Consider the following 9,608-nt stretch of genomic DNA (forward strand, 5'->3'; position numbering starts at 1 on the left):
GTTCTAAAGACTTCAAACTATTCCAAATGGATGTTAAAAGTGTCTTTCTAAATGGCTATATAAATGAAGAAGTCTATGTTGCTCAGCCACCCGGCTTTGAGAATTACATGTATCCAACTCATGTCTATAAGCTGAAACGTGCTCTATACGGTCTTAAACAAGCCCCTCGGGCTTGGTACGAACGTTTAAGCAAATTTGTCCTTAGTCAAGGGTACTCTAGGGGTAAAGTTGACACTACTCTCTTTATTAAAAGAAAAGATAAAGATATTCTCTTAGTCCAAATTTATGTAGATGACATTATATTTGGGTCGACTAATGCAAAACTTGTCAAAGATTTTTCTAAGCTTATGCAGAGTGAATTTGAGATGAGTCTCATGGGTGAGCTAAATTTCTTCCTTGGCCTACAAATCAAGCAACTCAGTCATTGAACGTTTGTGAATCAAACTAAATACTGTACGGAGCTGCTCAAAAGATTTGGAATGAGTGAAGCAAAAGAAATTGACACACCTATGGCAACAAATACTAATCTAGACAAAGATGAGAAAGATATCAATCTTGTCCAAAAGAATCTCGCTTGAAAGCTGTCAAAAGAATTCTGCGATACTTACGTGGAACTACTACATATGGCCTATGGTATCCAAAGGGAAATGAGTGTCATTTGGTAGGATTCTCTGACTCAGATTTTGCTGGCTGCAAATCCGATAGAAAGAGCACCAGTGGAACATGTCATCTATTCTCAAATTCATTGATAAGTTGGCATAGCAAGAAACAAGTATCGGTTGCATTATCTACTACTGAGGCAAAATATGTAGCTGTCGGAAGCTGCTGTGCGCAGATATTATGGCTCAAGCAACAACTTCTTGACTTTGGTATTAAGCTTAATCGTATACCTATCATGTGCGACAACACAAGTGCCATAAACTTGAAGAGCAAGAAGCAACTAGCTGACATCTTCACCAAACCTCTTGCAACGGAGCAGTTCTTCAACATTCATAGGGAATTAGGGATATTAGATATCTCTAATTTTGAGCTAAATGCGTTTGTTTTCTTAATTTTATTCCTTTACTTTATATATATATATATATATTGATTATGCTCAAGCTAACATCTCTCTCAGTATGAAGGTAGTTCATCATCAAATCAAGCATCATTCCACATTGACTAGAGGAATATACTTCATTATACGAAATGATGACGAGATACCTACAATTGAGAAAGTGGTAACATGTTTGTTGTTCACTTCCAAAAATATCATTGATGCTATAATATGCTATCAATTAACATGTTTATAGTGACTTCTTATATGCTTCTCCACCTATCTCATTTACATGTATATGTTGTTCATCATTACTCATAACATATCATGTTTGGACATAAAAATAGTAGAATAAGCATACATCTAACATGTTTGGGCAAACGTTAGCGAGTATTGCATTAGTTCATTTCATTGCATCGCATCTCATTTCTGTCATGTTATTATGTCTTTTATTACTTGAACTTAAGCTTGGTTTGTACCTTTAAATATGTTTGGACATTATGCTCTATTTCTTTACTATTGTGTTATGTAAGACATTGTTTTGTTTACACTATTTTGTTATTCTCTTCTACTATTCTCCTGGTTTCTTTCTTTTTGATGTTGACAAAGGGGGAGATGAGTTGAGAGTACGGGGGAGCTTAGTACGGGGGAGCTTACGCATACAAGACCGGGGGAGCTTTCGTCATTTAATCAAATGTTTGCCATCATCAAAAAGGGGGAGTTTGTAAGAACAAGCATACACTCACAAATGAGTTTTTGATTCATGGCAAACATCACAAGCAACCAAATACAAAAGCATAAATGAATGACTCAAGACAATGGAAGATTATGAAGCTCAAATCACTCAGAAAATGGTATTGCATCTGTTAGGTCGACCAAGCAAAGCCCTAGGTCGACTCAAAACTAGAGCAAACTCAGCAAAACTGACAAGGTCACTGTTAGGTCGACCTACCCACACTCCTAGGTCGACCTAAACTGAAGGGATTTACAGATGTCACTGTTAGGTCGACCTACCCACACTCCTAGGTCGACCTAAACTGAAGAAAAGTCACAAAAATGCATTTCAACTGACTTTAGGTCGACCTAAACCTTCAACAGGTCGACCTAACTGGAAACAACTGCATTTAGGTCGACCTAAACCTTCAGCAGGTCAACCTAACAGATTTTAGGCCAACCTAACAGGTCAACCTAACTGGGACAACTTCAACTCTGCTTCTGTTAGGTCGACCTAAGCACTAAAGTAGGTCAACCTAATTGCTGAAAACTTCCCAAATTATGTGTTTTCTCTGCTCCAACATACCAGCAACTATATATATCATTCCATGTTAATTATTAAACAACACCAACGACTGAAAGATACACAAATGCTTCTCATCTTCGTTCTTCATCATCTCCAACACAATTACACATAATCATTCTTGCGTTGCGGGTTAGTGATGAGTTCGATAACGTCCATGGAACGGAATTGAAGATTCCTAGTGGGTGAAGGTTTGTGGGGTTTGTTGGTGAATAAAATCTGCGGGTTTTGTCCTCCACAACGGGTGGTTCTTGGGGGTTTTTATCAAGAGGCGTTCATTGAGGATTCGGCTGAGTGTAACGATTGAGGAACGGGGAGTTCAAGGAATCAAGACACTGCAGAAGGGAATCAAAGTGAAGCTCTTGGATAACCTTGATCTTGGTCAAGATTAAGGGGGAAGAAGATTCAAAGGATCGACATAATTGGTTTATCGTTTATCGCTTTGTTATCTTCTTTGTATATACTACTTTCAACATTAATGAAAGATTACCCAATTTCAATTTGGAATTGGGGGCAGACGTAGTCGTAGCGAGGACGATCGACGAACTGCCTAAACAAATATCGTGTTCTTGTCGCTTTTACTTTCTCATTTACATTCTGTTCATATTTGGTTATAATAGCAAATTGATCAACGATTCGAGTGTTAAGATTGTGAATTAAGAACTTACATAAACATCACAATCCACCACACATTGAATTACCTTCAATTTGATCATTATCACCAAGTGTTTGTATATTTGTTTCTATCACTCTTACTGCATTGCAAACATTGTCCATCATACAAAAAGTTAATCTGATTTTCAATAAGAGAAACGCTTTGATTCTGCAACATATACTCTTATCATTTACCTCAAGTCTTTGACTGGTTTTTTAAACACATATATAATCGTTTCGATAGTGGTTCGGAATAGACGCGAGTCGATTCAAAATCACTTCCGCTGAAAAGTCGTTTAAATCCGTAAAACTGTGAACGATCTATTCACCCCCCTCTAGATCCTAAGGCCAGCGTCTAACATTTATTATTCAAACCTTTTGCTAACTTAATAATATATACAATATTATGTGAAAAAATTTAAATAACAAGGTTTAAAAAAACATCTCCAAAAAACCATATTTTGGGAAAATTTATCAAAGTGTCTAGGTTTGGCGGCATACTCTGGAGTATGCGCCAAACCAAATGGCGCCTATGTCCAAGTTTTAGGTGAATGCGCCATTTCAAATGACGCCTATGTTCAACCATTATGTTAGCCATTTGAAATGACGCCTATGTACAACTGTTTACACATAGGAGCCGTTTGAAATGGCTCTTATGTGTTAGGGCTTTTTTCTGGAAAAAATACCCCATCCCCTTTCATTTCGCACAAGTTTTCAGTTTCATTCATCGATTTTGTCTCTGATTTTTCTCTCTATCGTTAACCCTAATTATTAATATTTCGGCATTTAATAAAGTAAAGTTCATTGCTTAAAAATATTTTACAAAATTGTTACACAATAATTATCCTAGGTCATACAATTAAACATGCGTTGAGGTTGATCCACGACTAGGACATTTTTTTATTGTGCCCTAGCTGACGGCAAATGCTACACTTTCTTTCCATTTTGTCACGAACATCCATTTTGGTTCAAATACGAGTACTGTTGGGGCGACCCTTTTTATTTCGTTGCATCATGTCATTATGCCAAACTACTTCCACATCATACTCAGGCCAGTAATCCTCCTTCGCTACCACTAGAATTGCAACATTGTATACCTCGAGCAAGGTGCCAATCTTGTAAATTGGAGATAGTAGTGACAATGCATCTCGGTGCACATATGCACATGCTTCTAGGACATGTGAGCAAGACATACAAAATGCTTGAAACTTTCCACAGTCGCACCAATGGTCATCTAGTAGAACCCTATATTGTTCTCTCGGTAATCCTTCATTGCGGTCAACTGTTCCTCTAACACTAAATATGCAGTTGAATCGATCGAAAGCAGTAACATGATGACTGTTGGCCTTTGTTGATTGTTCTTTCAAAAATTTCATGCAACTCTCGTTGAACAGTTGTCCCGATTCTCTAACAGCATTCCACCTCTGACCTCTTGTTGAGAATAGCGAAGCCATCCTAAAGTAGGTTGCTTCCACCAGTGCAATAATAGAAAGATTTCCAATTCCCTTAAAGACACAATTCATGAATTCCACAAAATTTGTTGTCATGTGGCCCCTGGTTGAGATTTAAATTGTTAGCTAAGTTTAATTATTCTTGTAGTTATATCACAATAAAATCAATTGGTTTTGCTGACCCCTTTTATTATATTGTGTTGATTCTGATTGACAAGTACTCTGACTTTAACTTTATAAGAAGATAATGAATCCTCATGAATACGATAAAACTTTAGTGCACAATATTTATATTTTCGTTCGCACAACTTTATATTACATTAAAAAATACGGCAAAAACATTAATGGAGAACTTATTCTTTAGATTGAATAGTGATGTTGACCTTATACGCGGTAACTTTAAATAGAGTTATCATGTTTGTGGTGATTCATTATTGTTTTTAAGTCTATTTTTAAAATATACATATTATTGTTTTATATGATTAGTAATTTTTAAGTCTATTTTAAGAAAGTGTTAAATATATAAAACTCTCTGTAAAGTTAGCGAGTTTTGTTTTTAGCCCCTGATTTTTTTTTTTTTTTGCAATCAGCCCCTTGTAATTTCTAGATTCCCTCAAGGATCCCCTGACTGCCACATAGCAGAAAAGATTCCTTCTTGCTGCCTACGTGGCAGTCCACATGGATTTTTCATTTTAATTTTAAATTATTTTTAAATTCCACGTGGAATAAATATTTATTTTAAATATATATATATATATATATATATATATATATATTTTAAACTTTTTTTTTTAAATTTATTTTTTTAATAATTTTATTACTGTTTTTATTATGAACACCCCTCTGTAATATTAGCGAATTTTTATTTACCCCCTCATAATAAAATCAGTAACAAAATTATAGAAAAAAAATATAATTTTCTTTAAAAAAAATAAATAAAAAAATTTTAAAAAAATTTTATTCCACGTGGAATTATAAAATAATTTAAAAAAATCCACGTGGACTGCCACGTAGGCAGCAAAAGAGAATCTTTAATGCAATGTGGCAGTCAGGGGTCCCTTAGAGCATCTCCAATGGTGTAACCCATTTTTGGGTTTTTTATGGGTCCCACTAGCCACATCATCTTAAAATAATTTTTATTTTAATTGTATAATTCTAAAAAGTTATTATTGGGCCCACAACTTTACCTCATAAACTAATTTGATTGGGTACCACAATTTTTTCATAGTTGCATTGCAATGCAATGGTACTATGATGTGGCATGTCTAGGTGGAGAACTCAAAAGAAAATACCACCATTGAAGATGCTCTTAAGGGAATCTAGAAATTACAAGGGGGAATTGCAAAAAAAACTTTACCAAGAGCTAAAAACAAAACTCGCCAACATTACAAGGGGGTTTATATATTTAACCCTTTAAAAAACAAAATATTTTTATCCGTTATATTAAATGAAACTCGTTGATTTCTTAATATAATAGCTATATATATATATATATATATATATATATATATATATATATATATATATATATATATATATATATATAACTCGAGAGGGTTGACCTAGTGGGAGGGTGTTTGGGTCTCAAGGGTATGCTCCCCTTGAGGTCCTGAGTTCGAAGGAGCCTAGGACCAAGTAGGTGGGGCAGTAATAAAGATAGTTTCATAAAATGTAATATTCACAAGTTTTTCAAACTACATAAATTATTCACCAAATCATAAAATGTCACATCCAAAAGATTATAAAAAACAATAGTTTCATAAGTTTTTCAAGTTTAAAAAAACTAAATCTTTTCATCTTCAACTTAATCAAAAGTTCAATCCATCTACAACATCATCTTCATTAGAACATTCATATTCGACTTGATTAAATTTATCTCAAATTGTTAAAGATTTTGTAATATTATAATCAAGATATGAATGTGAATAAAATTAAAAACCCATAGAGAAAATTTTATGGGCCAAAATATAAAATGTGATTTATAAATTTTGACAAAAAAAATAAAATAAAATCAGGTCAAAGTGTAAAATCCAACGATTTTACATGATTTAATACGATGTCACCGATTTCAGAAAAATTTAAATCACTTAAAATTGTTTCGGAAGACGATTTTACCTCAAAAAGTTTTACATGCGATTTAACACGAATTGCTGATATAGAAACGTGAAATCTATAGAATTTAGGTTTTAAATCGAGATTTTAACGATCTTGTTTGTATTGAATATACTTGTCTTTTTTATTAGAGTTAAATAGTGTTAAATTATCACACAATTTTTTTTTTTTTATGAAAAATATATTTAATAATGTTAAGATAAATAAACATTCTTTGTTATTAGATCATGTAAGAAGCTCTACGTTAGTATTTTAATGGTGGTAGTAAGAATATATTTTTTTTAAGTTTGCAATATATTTTATATCATTCAAATACCGATATTGTAAATTTGATATTATATTATCAAAACAATTAATTAAATTGGTATGTTAATAAATTAAATCGTGTCTCATTTGGTTTCTAACTAGTTATTTATCAAAGAGGTGAGTTTTAACTATTAAAATAAATTTAACAGGTCTTGGATGATATGTAACATATTTTTAAGCTAACAAATAAATTTAAGGGACAACAAATAAAGATTGAAGTGTGAGAGAAATGATAAAACCATTTATTATTTTTTATTTAAAAACTACATGTTTCTAGAGATTCCATTAATATTTTACACATTCACAAATGTGCTTTATGCATTTTGCAACTTCTGGAAGCCCACACTCAGTAGCAGAACAATCTTTATCAGTACTGCATAAATCTAATCCTAAGATGTCAAATGAAAAAAATAAATATTAATAATTGGGAATGAAAAAAATGTGTATATGATAAAGAAGAAAATTTGAAGATTAAAAATTGACAAAGTGAACTTACCAATGTAACTTGAACCTTCTGTGATTAAGAAAAGAAAAATTATTATAATATAAACAAAAGTAAAAACTTTAGACATATTTTTCCCTGTGGAAAGGCAAAAATACCAAATTGTTTCAGCACTTTGGAATGTAAAAACTTTCATTCTACCAATTTATATCATACTGAAATAAATAATGTTTAGCAATTATGATGTTGCAAGAGACCATTAAAAAAAAAAAATCAAATGTCTTTTAGTTGTATTAATGTGTTGAAGTTCTCTTTTAGTTGTATCAAATGTTATTAGAGTTTTTATTCTTACTAAAGTTTCATTATGATAATTCTCTTTCATCCTTTCTTTGATAGATAGGGGAATTTCGAAAAATGAAATAATAGTTAGAAATGCATTTTTTTAAAGCAAGTTGAATTCATAAAGAACGAATGTTCTAGAAACCCGATTATAAAAAGGGATACGAAATAAAATAAGAAAAATTTCCACCAAATAACACCTAACTTGTAAAACAAAAGGTTTTTGCTAAACTCGTATAAATTACATTTGGGTTGGGTAATTTTCCCGATAAATGATCACCTCCAGACTAACGCTTTGCAATTCCAAATAACATCTCTCGCGTTCCAAACGATATCCTTAAAAATGATACAGTTCCTTCTCAACCAAAGGCTCCGCACAATCGCTAACCACACGCAACCAACTTTATCTCTTTTGATTTTCAAAAGAGAGCAAAAGGAACTCCAATGCCAATAACTCTCTTTAAAATCTATAGCAAGATGGTATGACATACCAATCCAATTGGTCATTTCCTTCCATACTTCTACCACTTTCCGGCAACACAAAAGAGAATGAAACGAACATTCTCCAACTTCTTTGCAAAAAAATGCAAGATAAATTTGAAGAAGAGTTAAGAATACCTCTAAAAATAAGATTATCTATAGTAGGGATCTTATTGAAAAAGCAAATCCAACCTGTCATACCCCAAAATTTGTCCATCCCATTTCACTTTCAAACTCATACAATGACTCAAGGCTCAAATGGTTAACTCAAGGCATTCTCTCTTAACTAAAGACCTCCTGAACTAGGGTTTTGCATTCTCTTAAGAAAATTGATGAATCAAGGTCTCCAATGGATTTCATATGGCTTATTGGGTTTTAAACTATCTCCATTCCAAAATTCAAGCTTCAATTCCAAAGATTGCTCATTCAATTGCTCAGATAGCCAACAGTGGACTAGTTTGACCTAAAAGTCAACTATGGTCAAATCACAATCAAAATTCATGATTTTTGGTCAACATCATTATTTTGAAGTATCATTCATCATTTGATCAAAGGTTGATCATGATTTATCAAGGAAAGCTTCAAAATCAACAAGATTCAAAGTTGCCAAATTAAGGTTTTTGGTCTAAAAAGTCAATTGTACTTTGACTGGCCATAACTTTCACATGGAGTATAAAAAATTTCCCAACCACAGCCTATTATGAAAGAAATTGGATTCTGTACAACTTTGTCTCTCACATGCCAAGGCCATAAATTCTTCATTTGGGAGATATGAGCCAAAACATTACAAGTCCTTCTTGAAAGTCAACCAAAAGTAATTTTTTGTTAGGAGCAATATCATCAAGATAAAATCTCCAAATTAAAAATATGTTTCAAGATGGCTTGTAGAGGACATCTTTAGCTTTCCAAAAAGTCCTATAACTCTTCCATATCTTAAAAATTGAGGGAGATATGCCTTGTCAAAGTTGGTCAATTTTGGGTGAGGTGTATGAAGCAAATAAGGGTTAAAATCAATTTTATTGCAAAAGGGACCAACTTTTTATTACCCAATCTTGTTCCTTAAAATATCCAGAAGATCCATATCGAAAGCCACAAAAATTGGATTAATATTTGACTTTTTCTTGATTTTTCTATTCATAAAATCATGGTTTAATCAAATATTTGGAAGAAAAATAGAAGAGATTTGATTTGGTTTAATTTTCAATCATAATAAATCATCAAGATACTCCATAATTGACATCAAATTCGTGCTCATGCATATTGGTTGGAAAAGATTGAAATTGGACAAAATTGGAAGGTTTTACAAATCATATTTCTTCAAATTGCCAATCTTGGATTCAAAGAGATTTAGCCTAGAAATGGTACCCTAATTCCATCCAATATATATATACAACTCGTGCCAATACAAAAGAGGAGGAATTTCTGGAAAAGTAGCCATATTCAAGAAGCAAAAATTCATCAAGAACTTGAAGTCGGTTTTGAAGAATTAAG

The 9,608-nt window shown here is 32.6% G+C and overlaps 1 long non-coding RNA gene across 1 annotated transcript; it reads right to left on the minus strand.

Annotated features, from left to right (window-relative positions):
* Nucleotides 1-7,077: 7,077 nt before the first annotated feature.
* Nucleotides 7,078-7,598, minus strand: LOC131599094 (uncharacterized). Its single transcript, XR_009282549.1, has 2 exons — nt 7,353-7,598; nt 7,078-7,245 (listed from the first exon to the last, which is right to left on the minus strand). It is a non-coding gene; the product is annotated as an uncharacterized LOC131599094 (long non-coding RNA).
* Nucleotides 7,599-9,608: the final 2,010 nt, after the last annotated feature.

Source organism: Vicia villosa, linkage group LG4, assembly GCF_029867415.1.
Source record: "Vicia villosa cultivar HV-30 ecotype Madison, WI linkage group LG4, Vvil1.0, whole genome shotgun sequence".
In the NCBI taxonomy this organism is placed as follows: Eukaryota; Viridiplantae; Streptophyta; class Magnoliopsida; order Fabales; family Fabaceae; genus Vicia; species Vicia villosa.